The 20,923-nt window shown below is 42.9% G+C and overlaps 2 long non-coding RNA genes across 3 annotated transcripts; one reads left to right on the top strand and one right to left on the bottom strand.

The window, feature by feature from the left end:
- The first annotated feature begins 8,989 nt into the window (after window positions 1–8,989).
- Window positions 8,990–9,854, top strand: LOC133162885 (uncharacterized). Its single transcript, XR_009716291.1, has 3 exons — window positions 8,990–9,148; window positions 9,284–9,345; window positions 9,449–9,854. It is a non-coding gene; the product is annotated as an uncharacterized LOC133162885 (long non-coding RNA).
- Window positions 9,855–11,419: 1,565 nt separating this feature from the next.
- Window positions 11,420–12,464, bottom strand: LOC133162714 (uncharacterized). 2 transcript variants are annotated; one of them, XR_009716263.1, is made up of 5 exons: window positions 12,355–12,464; window positions 12,186–12,263; window positions 11,990–12,105; window positions 11,779–11,890; window positions 11,420–11,679 (listed from the first exon to the last, which is right to left on the bottom strand). It is a non-coding gene; the product is annotated as an uncharacterized LOC133162714 (long non-coding RNA). The 2 variants fall into 2 exon arrangements; XR_009716262.1 differs by having other exon boundaries at window positions 11,422–11,679; window positions 11,779–12,105.
- Window positions 12,465–20,923: the final 8,459 nt, after the last annotated feature.

Genomic DNA, 20,923 nt, shown 5'->3' with positions numbered 1-20,923 from the left:
GACATCAAAGTTCAGTGTTAAAATAAGCACTTTGTATACTACAATACTCTTGTAATTTCCTAAATAAAGAGTTTGCAGTATCTTGTTGATTTTGCGTATGAATTGTTATAAATCAGGATATTGTTCTATATTTTTTATTAAAAAAAAAAAAATTGATCGTAGAGCACTATATCGCGATACATCGTGAATGAATCGCAGCAGGCTTTAAGATATCGGCAAATATCGTATCATAGTTCTTTGTATCGATATGATATCGTATTGTGACAAAACCCGCGATTTACACCCCTAGTCAATATACTACCTGTAACGGTGCATGAAAAGTTATTAAAGCTTCAACTTAAAAGATATAAACTGAGAGGACATTCAGTTTCTACAATGGCGACGAGGATATTACGCGACTGACGTGAACGGATCCCCCCAACGGAGGTTCTACCGCACACACCTGTTTGCCTGCTGGATCACAGGATAGCCACAGTGCTGGTAAAGGACCGTGTGAAGGAAATAAATTGATGCAGGAATATCTCCATACGAAGGAATTTTACTGTCTGAACTCACATCTTAAGAAAAAAAGACAACATCCACTAGCTAGCAACGCTCAGCACTATAGTCGAGAGAGACATGCCATTGCCTATCGAAGACAAAGGGACTAGCAACGGCTAGACCAGGGGTGGGCAAACTACGGCCCGCGGGCCACCCACGTGACCGTTTAATCCGGCCCGCCAACCCTGAACAAATTGTATTATTAAACCTTTTTTTATTTTGGTCATTTTGCCTGCAATGACTGCGTTTCCCCAGTAGATGGGGAAGCGCTCGCCTGCGCATTTACTACCGGAAGCCGTGTCAGAAAGCTCGGTGCACACTCACAAGTGCGTGTACGTACTCAGTAGTACGGACATGGCGCACTCGCCCTCTATTTGTATCAGTCCCGAATTTAGAGCGTGGGCTGTGACGACAGCATTCTTGTAATTCGCGCGCTGAGCTTTCAGATGCAGTTTTGCGCTAAAGCCACCCACAAACCTTCCCCTGGAATCCTTCCATTAAAATGAGTCGCCCAAGGAAAAGCAAGGTGGACACAGTGCCGAGCGTTTAAAAGAGAGTGGCCAATTTTAGCCACATCAACGTCAACATCAACCCGTCACAGATCGAGTTAAACGGACTAACACCTCGGATCTCGACTAAGAATTGCCACAACAAATTTTACTCCAGACTATGACGCACCAGCAAACTTTAACAAAAAAAGACAGCGGTGTCTACAAGCCTACTGGAACCTACGAAAGGATTATAAGGAAGGAACACAGGAACTTTAAGAGACTGCTCATATGTTTCAGAGAGATTCTGCTCTGACAACTGAGCTGAACTTTTATCTGTTAAGATTGTGCATGGCACAACAGAAAGTTACCATTTTTTTCCATGTATAATACGCGAAATTTAACTAATTTATTGTCCTAAAATCTGGGGTGCGCATTATACATGGGTACAATATTTTTAATTTTTTTTTTTTTTTTTTTTTTTTTAAGAAAATCATGGTACAACAAAACCAACAACAGGACTGACCGACAAAGACGTGGAACAAAAAGACAGGGTGACATTACCAAAGACAGGAACAGAAACCAAACAGACATCATGACAGTAACACATGCAATGATACGACGGTGAGCGAGGGGCAGACAGGACTTAAATACAAAACACGTTACATTGATTGAGGTGACACAGGAAGGGAGGGTAGACGCTAACAGAAACTATGGCAGCCTAGACACATAGCAAAACTGGGGACGAGACATGACAAATCTCCCTCGAAATAAAACTTGAAATCACCTTCCTTCTTGTTTGTCAATGGCGCATCACATTCAGCCATCCTGCCCAACACACTTAGTCAGTAAAATTCATAATTGATGACACATCGTTTGATGCGATGACGCAATCATTGATGGTGTGTTATTGTCAAATAGTGTTTGTTTTTTAATCTCCATCGCAAACCGGATATCACACGGAAGCCGCCATGACAGATGCGCAGAACAGATGCGCAAGACACGTCAGCTATATACAAGAGTGAGACTTCAGTTCTAAATGCGTATTACAGGTAATATTTTATTTCACAACACTTTTCCTTGTACCTTTCGTCTCTGCTGTTCACTTCAAACACGCTCCATACGAACGCAATGCTCTCGTATCAGACGCTTGCTCGATCACCTGCTCGTTTGCTTTCACAATGTACCCTACACAAATCCGAAACATTTGTTGCGGCTCCGAGTCACGACGAGGGGCAAGTTTTGGTTTCCAAGGGTGTTTTTATTCCTCTTCAACGTCTCTCCCATACAGAGCCGCCTTTTCACGTCCGCACGCCTTTTCACATGTCCGCACTGATCGCGGTGGTGCCTTTATGGGCAGTCGGAGAAATCAACGCCAACAAAAGAAATTACATCCCGCCTAGTTAAGACCATACCAAAGACTATAAAAATGGGACCCATTGCCTCCCTGCGTGTGTGACGATCATTGGGACTTAAAAAATAAAAATAAAAAAATTGGGTGCGTATTATACATGGGTACAGGCTTTTTTCCAGCATCAACATGCCATTTTTAGGGTGCGTATTATACATGGGGGCACATTATACACGGAAAAAAACGGTAATGTTCCATGGCTTTCTTTTCTATGAAGAACCCAGAGAGAGTTATTTAGTTATTATTTATTTCCTGTTTTTTATGTGAAGAACTCAGAGAGGGTTATTTAGTTATTATTTATTTCATTACCGTTTTTTTTCCGTGTATAGTGCGCCCCCATGTATAATACGCACCCAATTTTTATGAATTTTTTTTTATGAATTTTTTTTTTCTTTTTTTCTTTTTTTTTTTTTAAGTCCCAATGATCGTCACACACGCAGGGAGGCATCGGGTCCCATTTTTATAGTCTTTCGGATTTGTGTAGGGTACATTGTGACAGACAGCAAACGAGCAGGTGATCGAGCAAGCGTCTGATACGAGAGCATTGCGGTCGTATGGAGCGTGTTTGAAGTGAACAGCAGAGACGAAAGGAACAAGGCAAACTGTTGTGAAATAAAATATTACCTGTAATACGCATTTTGTTATTTGCTGATTGAAACTGCAAATTAAACTGTGAATTGAAACTAATAGGTGGAGAACTGAACTCTCGCTCTTTATATAGCTGACGTGTCTTGCGCATCCGTTCTGCGCATCTGTAATGGCGGCCTCCGTATGACGTCCGGTCCGCGATGGAGAAAACAAACAATATTTGACAATAACACACCATCAAGGATTGCACCATCGCATCAAACGATGTGTCGTCAATTATGAATTTTACTAAGTGTGTTGGGCAGGATGGCTGAATGCGATGCGCGATTGACAACAAACAAGAAGAAAGGTGATTTTAAGTTTTATTTCGAGGGAGACTTGTCATGTCTCGTCCCCAGTTTTGCTATGTGTCTAGGTTGCCATAGTTTCTGTTCGCGTCGTCCCTCTCTTCCTGTGTCACCTCAATCGATGTAACGTGTTTTGTATTTAAGTCCTGTCTGCCCCTCGCTCACCGTCGGATCATTGCATGTGTTACTGTCATGATGTCTGTTTGCTTTCTGTTCCTGTCTTTGGTAATGTCACCCTGTCTTTTTGTTCCACGATTTTGTCGGTCAGTCCTGTTGTTGGTTTTGTTGTACCATGACTTTCTTTAAAAAAAAAATATAAAAAATTTAAATTTTTTTGTACCCATGTATAATGCGCACCCCAGATTTTAGGACAATAAATTATTTAAATTTTGCGCACTATACACGGAAAAAAACGGTAAGTGTTATTATTTGTTTCCTGACTTTTTTTCTGTAAAGAACCTGGAAAGGGTTATTAAATAACCGTTATTTGGTTATGTGTGGCTTTCTGGAAAACAAAAAAATTTTTAAGCTCCCCTACGATCGTCACACTTTTTCTGTTACAAACTGACACCGGCCCCCCATCAGAGAATGGAAAAGTTATGTGGCCCTCATAGGAAAAGGTTTGGGGACCCCTGGCCTACAGCGTGTTGAAAACAAAACTCAAGCTAGAGCAGTCAAGCAAAATGATATATCCTTATGGTACAAAAATTCCCCTTTCCGTTCATGGTAAGGTCACCACAACAGTCTCTGCTAATGGAGGAACAGCTCAAGCAGCGTTCTACATTGTTGATGGAGACCACGGCTCACTGCTGGGCCATGACACTGCATCTAAACTAGTACTCATACATGTGGTGCTTTCCAATCAAACCGTGCCACAGGATGTGTCTAAAGCAGATCAGTCGCTCCTGCAATATCCAAGTCTCACCTCAGGCGTAGGTCAAATTGCACATAGACCGGAGTGTGCAATCAGTTGTTCAGCCCCACTGTCGTATTCCTTTTCACATGAGGAAGAAAGTAGAGGAGGAATTAGAAAGCTTGGAGGACCAAGGCATAATTGGAAAAGTAGAAGGCCCAAGACTGTGGGTGTCACCCATTGTGGCATCACCCAAACCAAAAAACCCAGAGAAACTACGCCTCTGCATAGACATGCGCCTGCCTAATAAAGCTGTCCAAAGGGAGAGACACATATCACCTACGGTGGATGACATCGTGCATGATCTCAACACCGCTGCCACCATGTTTTCAAAGGTGGACCTCAATGCAGGATATCACCAACTTGAACTAGCACCTGAGTCCAGATACATCACTAAATTCTCAACACATATTGGACTGAGACGGTACACACGCCTCATTTTTGGAATCTCTTCAGCAGCATAGGTCTTCCAACACACAATCCAAAATGTGCTCCACGAAATACAGGGAGTCAGAAATTTCAGTGATGACGTCATCATTTTTGGAACCACCCCTGCAGAGCATGACCGCTCCCTGGAAGAACTCTTCAAAAGACTCCATGAAAACAATCTAACAATTAATAGAGATAAGTGTTCCACAAAACGTCTCTGGAATTCTGTGGCTACATCTTCTCAAAAGACGGTATCTCACCTGATCCGAAGAAAATACAAGCTATCACACACATGGCACTCCCACAGGATCCGAGTGAGATCCGCAGCCTACTGGGGATGGCTAACTACAGCGCTCGTTTCATCCCGGACTTCTCCTCAATTAACCAACCGCTGCGCGAGCTCACAAAGAAGGACACGGAGTGGTCATGGAAAACAGAACATACAGAGGCCCTTAATCGACTAAAAGATTAGCAATCCGGTCATGAGCTACTTTCACCCCGAGAGAAAAACAAAGGTCATTGTGGACGCAAGTCCAGTTGGTCTCGGTGCAATCCTGGCACCTGGACCCCCTCACCCCAATTATTATATATAATAATAATTGGCTCGGGTAATTAATAGGGGTGTAACGATTCATTTATAATAAATATATAAATACAGACATAAAAACAAGTACAAATGACAAAAATAAAACTCACCATTACGTTGAATTAGTGGGAGCACTGAGTTTGTTTCTCAGAAACGAGCCGGTCCCATCTAGACGTAGTTGGAGACAATGACACCCGAAGTGATTAAGGTTTGTCTTTTATTGCAGGATGCTTGGTCTCCATGTGTTGAAGCAGTTTTGAATGCTTCATTGGCTGGTTAGTTAGCCTGTCGCCACATATTACCTTTGCGGACTCGACTGGGGAAACATGTCACGTGACCGGGACGAGTGTCTTGACCTGAATTAATTGATCGTCCATAAAAAAAATAATAAATCTGTGCGGCTTGGCGGCCCGGTACCAAGTGACCCACGGACCGGTACCGGTCCGCGGCCCGGTGGTTGGGGACCACTGGTGTAATGTACGGAGATGGAGAGCTAAAAAAGATCGCCTAAAAATGCTCACAATAAGATAAAAGCTTTCTGTGGTCCTCAGAGCGGCTGCTTTCAAAAGCTCGACAGGAGTGTGTGCGCGTACGAGGACAGTGACACTGAGCACAGCGAGGCAGAGGATGTTTGTGACGTGTCATGTTCTGACATGACAGATCTCAACTATTCTCAAGTTTAAACCAGTTTGCATTATTTTATTGCAATGTTCTTCCTAATTCAGATTTATTTCAAGACTACAGTTAGACTTCACTTTGATGGTTAATGCAGTTATTGCAAATTTGTTGTTTTATCACAGTAGACTGGTTTATTTGCATTTCAAAAACCAGAAGCCATTCATTTACAAATGTGATTTCACTTTAGTTTACATATTTAAACAGTCAGATATTAAGATATGATACAGTTTTTGCATGATTTGAATGAGGCACAACATGCTTTTTCTCTCGAATGTATTGTTATAATCATTTGTTTCAGATGTACTGTAATTATTTTCTGTATAAAAATTAAAATTGGTGTTCAAAAAGTATTTTCAAAGTCTTGAAAAAGGGGGGTCGTCTTATGATCAGGGTCATCTTTTATTCAGGCCAAGACGGTATTACTGGAGAGGAGAGTCTAAATCTGCGATGCAACAACATTTTTGAGAATTTTGGAGAGAAATGGCAGGTTGGAGCTGGGGAAGAGGTTACTGAGGATATTGGGGTCTGAAGCATCGAGTTTTATGCAAAGAGCTCACGTTAATTATAATTGCTTTTTGGTGAAGTGATTGAGCGTTCCGACAGTACGATTAGTCTTTAGACGCACCTCATGTCAACGGCAGAACGCGAATTATATAAAATGAAATAAACCCTTTATAAAAATGGGAATTGATTGACGCAAACGTGTGTTCATGTTTTTATTGAAACAAGCAGGTGCTGTCGCCGTACGGCATCGGTTTCTGCTTTCCACTCAAGGCGTGCACGCTCCCACAGCTGGGGATATACAGATTTTCACGGGGGTAACTACTTTGGCACACCTGTTCAACAGCAGACCTCCCCCAAAGCTTTCACTCGTGTAATCCCCTCCCAGCAACAGATACCTCGTCAGCTCTCCCGCAAGAACAACTAATGGAAAGGCAGGAAATAAAAGCGGCACCCAAGCCAAGCTTCTTAAAAGGACATCTTTATTCACCTTAACAACACAAAAGCGACTATTTACAAGTGCAGAGGGAAGTGACATCACGGTGAATGGGGGGTCGGGGGTGTCACTCGATGCCTTCCTGTTTGTCTTTGATGGCCACCCGGAAGCGTTCCTCCAATAGTGAGAGCTCACTGATCAGGTCGGTGATGGCGTTGGTGAAAGCTTCCTGGTGCACCAAAGCATTGCATTTGCTTCCACCGTGTAACATGGTCGCGTGCGCGCATTCAAGTTGCAGCACGTGTGTGAGTTAGTTGCAGGCGATACATTCGGTACCTTACCTGAGGACTGTAGTCAGGCGTGCTCTGCACCCGGATGACGATCTTGTGCTCGAGAGGATGAGGAACTTTGTATCCGGTGTTGTGCTTGATTTGGTTCCCCCGTGAGATTTTGTTCCCCCTGCCGCGGGAGCGCGCACGCCTTTTTGGAAAGCAAAAACCGATGTCGTACGGCGTCGTACGGCGTCAGCACTACGTTGTTTTCAATAAAAACATGAAGAACTCACGTTTGCGTCAGTCAATTTTAATTTTTATAAGGGATTATTCTCATTTGATGTCTTTAAATTCATCCGCGTTTTGCCATTGAAGCGGGGTGCGTTCAAAGACCAGTCGTACAGACGGAATACTCATTCATTCACCAAAAAGCAACAATATAATTATGTGAGCTCTTTGCATAAACCTCGATGCAAAGAAACTCCTCTTTTTGGGTACAGGCTACAAGGAGTATATATTACAAAGGATACTTTATACTTAATTGTGATCATCATTCATCCGTCCATCAATTTTATTTTATTACTCAGGTATTTTCAAAGCAAATTAATATTGTTGCATTTATTAATTTGCTTTAACATGACAGCGCAATATAATTAAAAGCTGACACGATAGCAATGTCAAACGTGTTCATTTAAGAAAAAGCCACACACGTTTTGTGATCAAATCTTTCATAACGAGAATGATTTGAGTGAATTGATTTGGATGAATGATTGAGAAGAAATTTCAGTTCTGAAGGCTCCTTTTGTCCCAAGCAAAGTGACAGATGGTGGGGAGGGGGGATAAAAATTGTAACAAGAACTCTATAAAAAATGTCAAGTCGTGAGGATATGTTTACCCCCCCCCCCCCTTTTTTTTTATTTTGAGAACGGTGAGTGCTGGACTCCAGCAGTTTTTCTTCTGTCTTCCTGGGGGTCCTTTCAGGTTGTATGGAAAATTTGAACAGGTTCCCTCATTCCTAGGCCAAATTACAGGGGGGGGAACAAATCCTCACAGCTGCCCCGTGAGAATATGTTCCCCCCCCCCTTATTTTGAGAACCGTGAGTGCTGGACTCCAGCAATTTATTTTCTGTCTTCCTGGGGGTCCTTTCAGGTTGTGTGGAAAATTTGAACAGGTTCCCTCATTCCTAGGCCAAATTACAGGGGGGGAACAAATCCTCACAGCTGCCCCGTGAGAATATGTTCCCCCCCCTTATTTTGAGAACCGTGAGTGCTGGACTGCAGCAATTTTTTTTCTGTCTTCCTGGGGGTCCTTTCAGGTTGTGTGGAAAATTTGAACAGGTTCCCTCATTCCTAGGCCAAATTACAGGGGGGGAACAAATCCTCACAGCTGCCCCGTGAGAATATGTTCCCCCCCCCCTTATTTTGAGAACCGTGAGTGCTGGACTCCAGCAATTTATTTTCTGTCTTCCTGGGGGTCCTTTCAGGTTGTGTGGAAAATTTGAACAGGTTCCCTCATTCCTAGGCCAAATTACAGGGGGGGAACAAATCCTCACAGCTGCCCCGTGAGAATATGTTCCCCCCCCCCCTTATTTTGAGAACGGTGAGTGCTGGACTCCAGCCGTTTTTTTCTGATGATTTGTGCAGTGATACCATTATTACTGCACTTTATCAATTTCTTTGACCTTATTTTGGTCAAACAACTTTGTTTCTTAATCACATAACATACATCAAAAATTATAACTTTGAACTTTATTAAGAAAAATAAAATGTTTTTGTATGATATATAGGCTAAAGATGGCAAACATTTAAAGCATTCTTTATGCACTGTAAACATCTGACATTGTCTTTTTCAGTTTGCAGAACATCTTCTTTCAGATGAAGAAATAGATTTATCAGCAAAGGCGAATGATGTAAATAGGTACAGGCTGCAAATTGCCACCACACTTCTATTAGAAACTGGTAAGTAATATGCACCCAAGAGATGTTATTGCCACCCAAAGAATGGTCCTGACTGTCCTATCAATGCTATATACAACTCAGTTATGTTTTACACAGGGAAGTACTATAGCAATTATTCTGTCTTTGTTTTCACAGATGATTTATCTAACTTGTGCTGTGTTTGTGGGGAAGCTACACATGACACAGACAACAGATGGGTAATTATGTCAGGTCTTGTTAACTAATGCATGTGATGATTAAGAAATATATTGAATTACACATTCGTTGTAAATTATTGTAAATTTTTTCTTTGTTTACCAGATTCAGTGTGACGAGTGTTGCAGGTGGTTCCATCTTGTATGTGTCGGGGAGCCTCCAACCGAAGGCTCTTTTTTGTGTACAGCATGTACAGAAATTAAATGCTAAATATTTGAAGCTTGCTTGAAGACCATTTTGCTTTTTTTAAATTAAAATTTGTATTTTTTCATTTTATTTTATTATTTAAAAAAAAAAAAAACATTTTTTTTTTCTTAATAAAGTTCAAAGTTATAATTTTTGATGTATGTTATGTGATTAAGAAACAAAGTTGTTTGACCAAAATAAGGCCAAAGAAATTGATAAAGTGCAGTAATAATGGTATCACTGCACAAATCATCAGAAAAAAACGGCTGGAGTCCAGCACTCACCGTTCTCAAAATAAGGGGGGGGAACATATTCTCACGGGGCAGCTGTGAGGATTACGCTTGTATGATGTTGCCCAATGTGTGGTCTTCCTTGTTGAGGGTGAACAGGCACGAGTTGGGCACTTTTGTGTCCTTGGTGATGAAGGCGGGAGGCGCGTTCATCTTGGCTGCTGAGCGTCAGCCCCTGTGTCCAAATTCACAGTACGTCTCAGAATGCCGTTTTTTCGGCTGGTTTACAACACGTCATTTCCGGAGCGACTCGACGGCACGTCACGTAACACGAACACAGCCTTGGAACCGGTCTTCGTTTCCATAGCGACGGATTTGCGTCTCTATTACTTTTCAAAATATTTGTTTAGGAACTCAGAACATGTAAACACAACTGCCAGTAGGTGTCAAACAGAGCCTAATAAATAAAGCACTAAAATACAAGGTTTTGTGTGCTTTGGAATTTGTGGATTGACCATCAGTTACACATATAAATTTGGTTTCTGGTAAATATATCGACATTTATAAACATGCCATTCAGCCAGCAGTATCTTAGAAATGTTTATTTGCTCAGATTGGTTGCATGGTAACAGCATAACCATAAATTTGGTTTCTGGTAAATATATCGACATTTACAAACATGCCATTTAGCCAGCAGTATCGTAGAATTTTATATTTGTTCAGATTCGTTGGATGGATAACTTAAGTTTTAAGTGTCTCCACAGAAACCAGGCCAGATTCAAGGGCTGCTTGTCGAAGGCTGCGTGAAATTGGACACGGCGGTGCGGCCTTGTCGCGCTGGAATGACGCAATGTCGTCACCCTATTGTGCATTGAAGGACACAGCCTATTTGTAAAAGAAATTTTAAAAAATGGACACACGCGCGCACACCGTCATTGCGGATATCGAACTCATGGTGCCTGCACACAAGACAGGCGAGTGTACCCCGACACCATCAGCGACTCCTGTACAGAGATAGTCCGCCTGTCCAAAATCGCCACCACTGCTTATGATGGACCGCATAAGGCAGAGCTTCCATGCCTGCGAAGGACCGAGCGTTCGAACTGTCCTTGGAGGACGCAGCCTGCGAATTTCGACACAGACTGGCGAGCCGAGTCAATAGCGGAAGTTTTTTGTTTGTTTGTTTGTTTGTTTGGAACATTAAAGAAATACAAGAAAAAAGTAGAAAATACATCCCTTGATGTTATTGTTATGCAAATGAAGTGCAGGTGTTTTGGGGGGAGGGGCTGTAAGTGTCCTGGGGGAAGGGGTGCAGGTGTTTTAGGGGGAGGGGCTGCAAGCTTCAGGGGGAGGGGTGCAGGTGTTTTAGGGGGAGGGGCTGCAAGTGTTGTGGGGGAGGTGCTACAGTGTCACTAAGATAACACTAGAGGGCGGCATTCGCATAGGGAGGAAAAAAATCATGTAAAGTGTTATGTTGGGGGATGTCAGGTGTTTTTTCTTAGAGAGGGGGGTGGACTTAATGTTAGTGTATTTAAGGTGGGGCTATTGATCGTTTTGAGAAGACACGCTAGCAGATGAGCTCTGAACGGAGGAGTTGGAGCGCGTCAAAAGTTAGAGAGCGTCAAAAGTTGTTTCGAGATGGTTAAAGGTAAGCCATTTTAATACTAGTATAATAATAATAATAATACACTGAGGTTATCATATAAAACATGACGTGCATAAAGTGCAGTGGTAATTGTGTTTACAATTGGTTGTTTAATTCTGCTATCATGTTTAGCAGTTGTGACGGTTACTTTATAGCACGCCTTGTCTTATGGTGATGGCTCTCGTTTGTCGATTCAGGCCCCTTAGTGGTTGAGTAGAAGGCTGCACGTCTGCTCTTTCTCGCTCTTTGAAGCAGTCCCGTTCCACAACGCTTAACTAGAAGTAGATATTAAAAAACAGTTAAATCGTTATAATACCATAAAAAAAGAAAACATTTAAATGATAACATAGAAAGAGAAAAAAAATAAGGAATACCTCTGACTTTGTTTATCGATTCTTGAGGAAGGTCTTCGTAAGCAGATAAAGCGTCCGCCAATTCTATGTCTGTGGATGCTCCCTCTTCCGTCTCTATGCTCGTGACAGCTGCCTGCTGGCCGGAGGGGGGTATGATTTGACTGCTATCACGTAGCTCTGATAACTCTGCTGTTTTCGTTGCTTTAAAATGACGTGCAGAGCTCGTGACAACCTCCTGTCGGCCGGAGGGGGGTATGATTTGGTTGAAATCACGCGGCTCTGATAGTTCTGCCTCCAAACCAGTCTGTATCAGTGGGTTTTTTAGCCTAGTAGCAGCCGCCACGAGATCTGTTACATACATAGACAGAAAATAATAATCACCAACTAATAGCATTTTATTAACTAACGTAAATGAACGTTTGCCTCACCGTAGTCTGATTGTGTTAAATAAACTCCACTAAAGTCGTCATCAAATACTTTATGCACGTCAGCAAACACGGTTATATCTGCATAACATTACATACACATTACATCATGTTTTATATGATAACCTCAGTGTATTATTATTATTATTATACTAGTATTAAAATGGCTTACCTTTAACCATCTCGAAACAACTTTTGACGCTCTCTAACTTTTGACGCGCTCCAACTCCTCCGTTCAGAGCTCATCTGCAAGCGTGTCTTCTCAAAACGATCAATAGCCCCACCTTAAATACACTAACATTAAGTCCACCCCCCTCTCTAAGAAAAAAACACCTGACATCCCCCAACATAACACTTTACATGATTTTTTTCCTCCCTATGCGAATGCCGCCCTCTAGTGTTATCTTAGTGACACTGTAGCACCTCCCCCACAACACTTGCAGCCCCTCCCCCTAAAACTCCTGCACCCCTCCCCCTGACACTTGCAGCCCCTCCCCCTAAAACACCTGCACCCCTTCCCCCATGACACTTACAGCCCCTCCCCCCAAAACACCTGCACTTCATTTGCATAACAATACCATCAAGGGATAAGTGCATAGTCCATTTGTGAGCGTTTGTGAACAGCAGTCTTTCCACAGATTCTCGATTGGATTCAGGTCTGGATTTTGACTTGGACATTCTAACACCTGTGAACCATTTCATTGTAGATTTAGCTTTATGTTTTGGATCATTGTCCTGTTGGAAAATAAATCTCCGTCCCAGTCTCAGGTCTTTTGCAGACTCCAACAGGTTTTCTTCCAGAATGGTCCTGTATTTGGCTCCATCCATCTTCCCATCAATTTTAGCCATCATCACTGTCCCTGCTGAAGAAAAGCAGGCCCAAACCATGATGCTGCCACCACCATGTTTGACAGTGGGGATGGTGGGTTCAGGGTGATGAGCTGTGTTGCTTTTACGCCAAACATAAAAGTTCGATTTTGGTTTCATCTAACTAGAGCACCTTCTTCCACATGTTTGGTGTCTTCCAGGTGGCTTGTGGCAAACTTTAAGTGAGACTTTTTATGGATATCTCTGAGAAATGCCTTTCTTCTTGCCACTCTTCCATAAAGGCCAGATTTGTGCAGTGCACGACTGATTGTTGTCCTATGGACAGACTCTACAACCTCAGCTGTAGTTACCGTTTTTTTCCGTGTATAGTGCGCAATATTTTACTAATTTGTTGTCCTAAAATCTGGGGTGCGTATTATACATGGGTACAAAGAAAAAAATTTTTAAATTTTTTTTTTTTAAATTTTTATTTTTATTTTATTTTTTTAAATAAAGTCATGGTACAACAAAACCAACAACAGGACTGACCGACAAAGTCGTGGAACAAAAAGACAGGGTGACATTACCAAAGACAGGAACAGAATGACAGTAACACATGCAATGATCCAACGGTGAGCGAGGGGCAGACAGGACTTAAATACAAAACACGTTGCATCGATTGAGGTGACACAGGAAGAGCGGGGTGACACGAACAGAAACTATGGCAACCTAGACACATAGCAAAACTGGGGACGAGACATGACAAATCTCCCCCGAAATAAAACTCACCTTTCTTCTTGTTTGTTGTCAATCGCGCATCGCATTCAGCCATCCTGCCCAACACACTTAGTAAAATTCATAATTGACGACACATCGTTTGATGCGATGGTGCAATCCTCGATGGTGTGTTATTGTCAAATATTAATTGTTTTTTAATCTCCATCGCGGACCGGACGTCATACGGAGGCCGCCATTACAGATGCGCAGAACGGTTGCGCAAGACACGTCAGCTATATAAAGAGCGAGAGTTCAGTTCTCCACCTATTAGTTTCAATTCACAGTTTAATTAGCAGTTTCAATCAGCAAATAACAAAATGCGTATTACAGGTAATATTTTATTTCACAACACTTTGCCTTGTTCCTTTCGTCTCTGCTGTTCATTTCAAACACGCTCCATACGACCGCAATGCTCTTGTATCAGACGCTCGCTCGATCACCTGCTAGTTTGCCGTCTGTCACAATGTACCCTACACAAATCCGAAACATTTGTTGCGGCTCCGAGTCACGACGAGGGGCAAGTTTTGGTTTCCAAGGTTGTTTTTATTCCTCTTCAACGTATCTCCCATACAGAGCCGCCTCATTCCCCTGCGCACGGAGCGCGGTGGTGCGTTAAGGGGCAGTCGGAGAAATCAATGCCAACAAAAAAAATGACATCCAGCCTAGTTAAGACCATACCAAAGACTTTAAAAATGGACCCATTGCCTCCCTGCGTGTGTGACGATCTTTGGGACTTAAAAAAAAAAAAAAAAAAAAAAAGAATTTAAAAAAGAATTTAAAAAATTCATAAAAATTGGGTGCGTATTATACATGGGTACAAGCTTTTTTCCAGCATCAGCATGCCATTGTTAGGGGTGCGTACTATACATGGGGGCGCACTATACACGGAAAAAAACGGTATCTGCAGTTCATCCAGAGGGATCATGGGCCTCTTCGCTGCAATTTTAAAAAAGAAAATCTCAAAGTCAAAGTCTGCTTTATTGTCAACATCTTCACATGCCGAGACACACAAAGATATCGAAATTACGTTTTCCCTATCCCACGGTGACAAAACATATTACACGATAGACATACAAGTAAACAACGCAATATAAAAAACAAGAAGCCACAAACAATAAATAATAAGAGTAACAATAAATAATAAATAAATAGATAACACAACAAATAAAAGCCAGTGTGCATAGAGACACTAAAAGTACAGGACGCTACGCAGAACGGGGAAGCGAGTTCAGGATCCTGACAGCCTGGAGTATGAAGCTGTTTGAGAGTCTGGTGGTGCGGGAGCGCAGGCTTCTGTACCTCTTCCCAGAGGGCAGAAGCTCGAACAAAGAGTGAGCGGGGTGACTCACATCACTCACAATCTTGGTCGCCTTGCGGGTGAGATGGGAGGTGTAAATGTTCTTCAAGGAGGGGAGCGAAGCATCCATAATCTTACCAGCCGTGTTCACTATGCGCTGCAGGGCCTTCAAGTTGTAGTCAGTGCAGCCGCCATCCCAAACAGCAATACAGCTGGAGAGGACGCTCTCAATGGTGCCGCGGTAAAATGTAGTCATGACGGCCGGAGGGGCGCTCGCTCGCCTGAGTTTCCGCAGGAAGTACAGGCGGCGCTGGGCTTTCTTAGTCAGTGATGCGGTGTTGGTGGACCAGGAGAGATCCTCACTGATGTGCACCCCCAGGAACTTGGCGCTGCTCACTCTCTCCACCACAGCACAGTCGATGGTCAGCGGCAGGTGTTGGGTGTGACCCTTCCGGAAGTCCACAACAATCTCCTTGGTCTTTTCGACGTTCAGCGGGAGGTTGTTGTCCCTGCACCACGTGGTCAGAAGGTCAACCTCCAGCCCGTATTGAGTCTCGTCTCCCTTGGTGATGAGACCCACCAGAGTCGTGTCGTCAGCAACCTTCACTATACGGTTGTCGCTGTAGGTTGCAGTGCAGTCATGCGTCAGGAGGATGAAGAGCAGCGGACTGAGCACACAGCCTTGGGGGGCCCCCGTGCTCAGCGTGATGCTGGCGGAGATTTTGTCGCCAACACGTACTACCTGTGGCCTCTGACAGAGGAAGTCCAGTAGCCAGTTGCAGAGATAGGTACTGAGGCCCAGCGTGTCAAGTTTGCTGATGAGGCGTTGTGGCACAATGGTGTTGAAGGCAGAAATGAACTGCATCTCTGATCAGTCTTCTCCTTGTTTGAGATGAACGTTTGGAGGGACGGCCGGGTCTTGGTAGATTTGCAGTGGTCTGATACTCCTTCCATTTCAATATAATTGCTTGCACAGTGCTCTTTGAGATGTTTAAAGCTTGGGAAATCTTTTTGTATCCAAATCCGGCTTTAAACTTCTCCACAACAGTATCTTGGACCTGCCTGGTGTGTTCCTTTGTCTTCATGGTTCTTTCTGCGCTTTAAACAGAACCCTGATACTATCAAAGAGCAGGTGCATTTATACGGAGACTTGATTACACACAGGTGCATTCTATTTATCATCATCAGTCATTTAGGACAACATTGGATCATTCAAAGATCCTCACTGAACTTCTAGAGTGAATTTGCTGCACTGAGTGTAAAGGGGCCGAATAATATTGCACGCCCCACTTTTCAGTTTTTTATTTGTTAAAAAAGTTTAAATTATTCAATAAATTTCGTTCCACTTCACGATTGTGTCCCACTTGTTATTGATTCTTGATAAAAAATTAAAATTTTATATCTTTATGTTTGAAGCCTGAAATGTGGCGAAATGTTGAAAGGTTCAAGGGGGCCGAATACTTTCGCAAGGCACTGTAGTTAACGGCCACACGGCCCCAAGCACCGGCGTGGACTTCCAGGCGCATGGCGGCGTGGACTTCTATCCCCGGAGGTGGCACTTCCAGCCACGGAGGTGGAAGAGAGCTCCATAGAATAGGACCGGGCGTGCGTAGAAGCCATGTCTGAGCCCCATCCACCATCCCTGGACAGCCACCCGGCCGAGCGCCGGCCCCCGACTTCCATCCACGGAGGTGAAAGAGAGCTCCGTAGAGTAGGACCGGGCGTGCGTAAAAGCCATGATAGTTTTTCAAACCTTCTGTGTCACTCCAAATCATTAAATCCTTCAAACTCTTCGTCCTCCGTGTCACTTACAAAGCCGCTAATGATGCCAGTAGTACGTGGGGCCCTTCGTCATCTTCGTCATCCCGTGATCAATCTTTGTCCTTTTTGTAAACAACCGCTGCGCCATGCCGCGGCGCGCTGCTGACGTCACTTGAAATTCTAATTACACTAATCCCTTGCTACATCGCGGTTTCACTTTTATTTTTGAAAATTTTTGTAGTATAAGTCGCCCCCCCCACTCAAACTATGAAAAAAAAACGCGACTTATAGTCCGAAAACCACGGTACTAAGTTCATTTTGTCTTCACTTATAGATTAGTTGACTGGTTCTTTTGTCGCAGACAAATGATTTAGGTTGTTTTATTTACCTGACATGTTCCGCTGTGTACTTTCGCCTTCATCGCCTACTTGCTTTAGTTTTATTAATTTGGAAGAGAAGAGCTTCTGACACAATGGGTTCTAAAAGTTAATGGTGGCTAAAGTGAATTTGCTACAAATTCCAAAAAGTTTGTTTCATGTCATGTGTATGTAATGGTTTTCTTAAGTAAATAAAATCTAAAGTATATAAAAAATAGTCACCGTGGCTATTATTAAACAAAAACAAGATCAAACAGAGGCGGCTCGGTGGCGCACTTGGGTAGCACGTCCGCCTCACAGTTAGGAGGGTGCGGGTTCGATTCCACCTCCGGCCCTCCCTGTGTGGAGTTTGCATGTTCTCCCCGGACCCGCGTGGGTTTTCTCCGGGCACTCCGGTTTCCTCCCACATCCCAAAAACATGCTTGGTAGGCCGATTGAACACTCCAAATTGTCCCTAGGTGTGAGTGTGAGTGCGAATGGTTGGTTGTCTCTGTGTGCCCTGCGATTGGCTGGCAACCGGTTCAGGGTGTCCCCCGCCTACTGCCCGATGACAGCTGGAATAGGCTCCAGCACGCCCGCGACCCCAGTGGGGACTAAGCGGTACGGAAAATGGATGGATGGAAGATCAAACAGTAAGTATAGATCACAAATTTGAGATTTGGCATGGCAAAGATGTAATTTCCCTTTTTACCCATTTGTGACTCCAGATTTAGCTCAAGGAGTGGTACGTGGAAAGGTAGGTTTTTATCTTCTGATGTCATTAAAATGTGCACATAACTTTGTTTTACGCTCAACAGGGCTTGGAACTCTAAGGCAAATCACTTCAAAAGTTAAAATTGTGTTGTGTTATGTGATTAACTGTGCGTGTCGCCAACAGCTCCTACAAAGATGAACTCGATGGACATCGAGCACCACCCATTGAAGACCTTGGGATTACTCTGTAAAAGAAATATGAATATGGCATGTATAATGCGCAAAATTTAACTAATTTATTGTCCTAAAATCTGGGGTGCGCATTATACATGGGTACAAAAAAAAAAAATATATATATATATATATATATATTTTTTTTTATATATATATATATTTTTTTTTTTTAAATCCGGATATGATACGGAGGCCGCCATTACAGATGCGCTTTCTTCTCTGCTGTTCACGTCAAACACACTCCATACGAACACAATGCTCTCGTATCAGACGCTTGCTCGATCATCTGCTTGTTTGCTGTCACAATGTACCCTACACAAATCCGAAACATTTCTTCGCTATCGAGTTTGCTAGCGCATGCGCAGTGATACTGACCGGCAGAATAACACCCGGTTGTTCCCAAAGATCTTTTTTCTGAAATAATTTTACGTTAACCGACTTAAGTAGGAGTCAAAATTTGGGTGCGTATTATACATGGGTACAGGCTTTTTTCCAGCATCAACATGCCATTTTTAGGGTGCGTATTATACATGGGGGCGCATTATACATGGAAAAAAACGGTAGTTGTTTAAAACAAACCATCACAACCTCTGTACATTATGTATACAACTTACAGAATGGTTTTGGGTTTAATATTTCATATTTGATGGATCTAATTTTGTTGTCTATTTTGGGTCTATGTGTAGACCTTAAATAGACGTCTATTTTAGGTTATTCTATAGACCTACAATAGACTTCTAAATTAGGTCTATGTGTAGACCTAAAATAGACGTCTACATTAGTTCTACACATAGACCTAATATAGACGTCGATCAGGTTACAGAAGTAACCACACTTCACCCTAATTTAGACGTCTATTTTAGGTCTACACATAGACCCAATTTAGACGTCTATTTTAGGTCTATAGAATAACCTAAAATAGACGTCTATCAGGTTACAGAAATAACCACTTCACATGTACGGATCAATATGGTTGTTAAAAACAAAGCCAAACAACTTCTGTACATTATTTATACAACTTACAGCTGTTTGAGACTTTAAAATTCCGAAATACGATCATATTTGATGTGTTAAATTTAGACGTCTATTTTAGGTCTATACATAGACCAATTGTAGACGTCTAAAGGACTATACATAGACCAAACGTCTAATAGACACCTATGGCTGACAGGGATGGCTTCGCGCCTTCGTTTCTCGTCGACCTAGTTGTTCCTTACGTTCCGACCTGTAACTTCCGCTCGCAGAATGCTAGTCTTTTAGTGAGCCCAAGGACCAAAAAGATGTCTGCAGGATCGAGAGCATTTTCTATTCGGGCTCCAGAGCTTTGGGTTGCCCCACCAATGGATATTAGAACTGCTACCCCATTAGAAACATTTAAGACACATTTAAAGACACATTTTTATGCCATGGCCTTTAATGAACCTGTGGTGGCTGATTCGGCTGGAGTTTGTTTTCGCTTCCCCCTGGCTGCGGAGGGGGTTCGGTGACACCCAAACTGATAACGGCTTTCTGGATTTCTCGTGGACCAATCGGGATGAGGGAACTGCGCGGGATTACCACCCAGAAAGACTGCCAGGACAATTGAGGGCACCTCCTGCAGCTCTTCACTTTGAAATGGACATCCACTTTTTCTTTGGATTGTTTTATATTCCGTTTTTTTCTGTGTATAATGCGCCCCCATGTATAATACGCACCCTAAAAATGGCATGTTGATGCTGGAAAAAAGCCTGTACCCATGTATAATACGCACCCATTTATTTTTATTTAAAAACATTTTTTTTTTTTTTTTTAAGTCCCAATGATCGTCACACACACAGGGAGGCAATGAGTCCCATTTTTATAGTCTTTGGTATGGTCTTAATTAGGCTGGATGTAATTTCTTTTGTTGGCGTTGATTTCTCCGACTGCCCGTAAAGGCACCACCGCGGTCAGTGCGGACATGTGAAAAAGGCGTGCGGACGTGAAAAAGGCGGCTCTGTATGGGAGAGACGTTGAAGAGGAATAAAAACACCCTTGGAAACCAAAACTTGCCCCTCGTCGTGACTCGGAGCCGCAACAAATGTTTCGGATTTGTGTAAGGTACATTGTGACAGCAAACGAGCAGGTGATCGAGCAAGCGTCTGATACGAGAGCATTGCGGTCGTATGGAGCGTGTTTGAAGTGAACAGCAGAGACGAAAGGAACAAGGCAAAGTGTTGTGAAATAAAATGTTACCTGTAATACGCATTTTGTTATTTGCTGATTGTATTAAGCTATCACATCCATTGTCAGTCAAGAAGAGAAGAGGACTATTCGCATCGGATCCATAGTGCGCATGCGCAGTGATACTGCCTCGGTATGACGTCCGGTCCGCGATGGAGATTAAAAAACAAACAATATTTGACAATAACACACCATCAAGGATTGCACCATCGCAACAAATGATGTGTCGTCAATTATGAATTTTACTGACTAAGTGTGTTGGGCAGGATGGCTGAATGCGATGCGCGATTGACAACAAACAAGAAGAAAGGTGATTTCAAGTTTTATTTCGAGGGAGATTTGTCATGTCTCGTCCCCAGTTTTGCTATGTGTCTAGGTTGCCATAGTTTCTGTTCGCGTCGCCCCTCCCTTCCTGTGTCACCTCAATCAATGTAACGTGTTTTGTATTTGAGTCCTGTCTGCCCCTCGCTCACCGTCGGATCATTGCATGTGTTACTGTTATGATGTCTGTTTGGTTTCTGTTCCTGTCTTTGGTAATGTCACCCTGTCTTTTTGTTCCACGTCTTTGTCGGTCAGTCCTGTTGTTGCTTTTG

The sequence above is a fragment of the Syngnathus typhle genome, linkage group LG11, assembly GCF_033458585.1.
Source record: "Syngnathus typhle isolate RoL2023-S1 ecotype Sweden linkage group LG11, RoL_Styp_1.0, whole genome shotgun sequence".
In the NCBI taxonomy this organism is placed as follows: domain Eukaryota; kingdom Metazoa; phylum Chordata; class Actinopteri; order Syngnathiformes; family Syngnathidae; genus Syngnathus; species Syngnathus typhle.
This window is presented reverse-complemented; position numbering and strand designations above follow the sequence as displayed.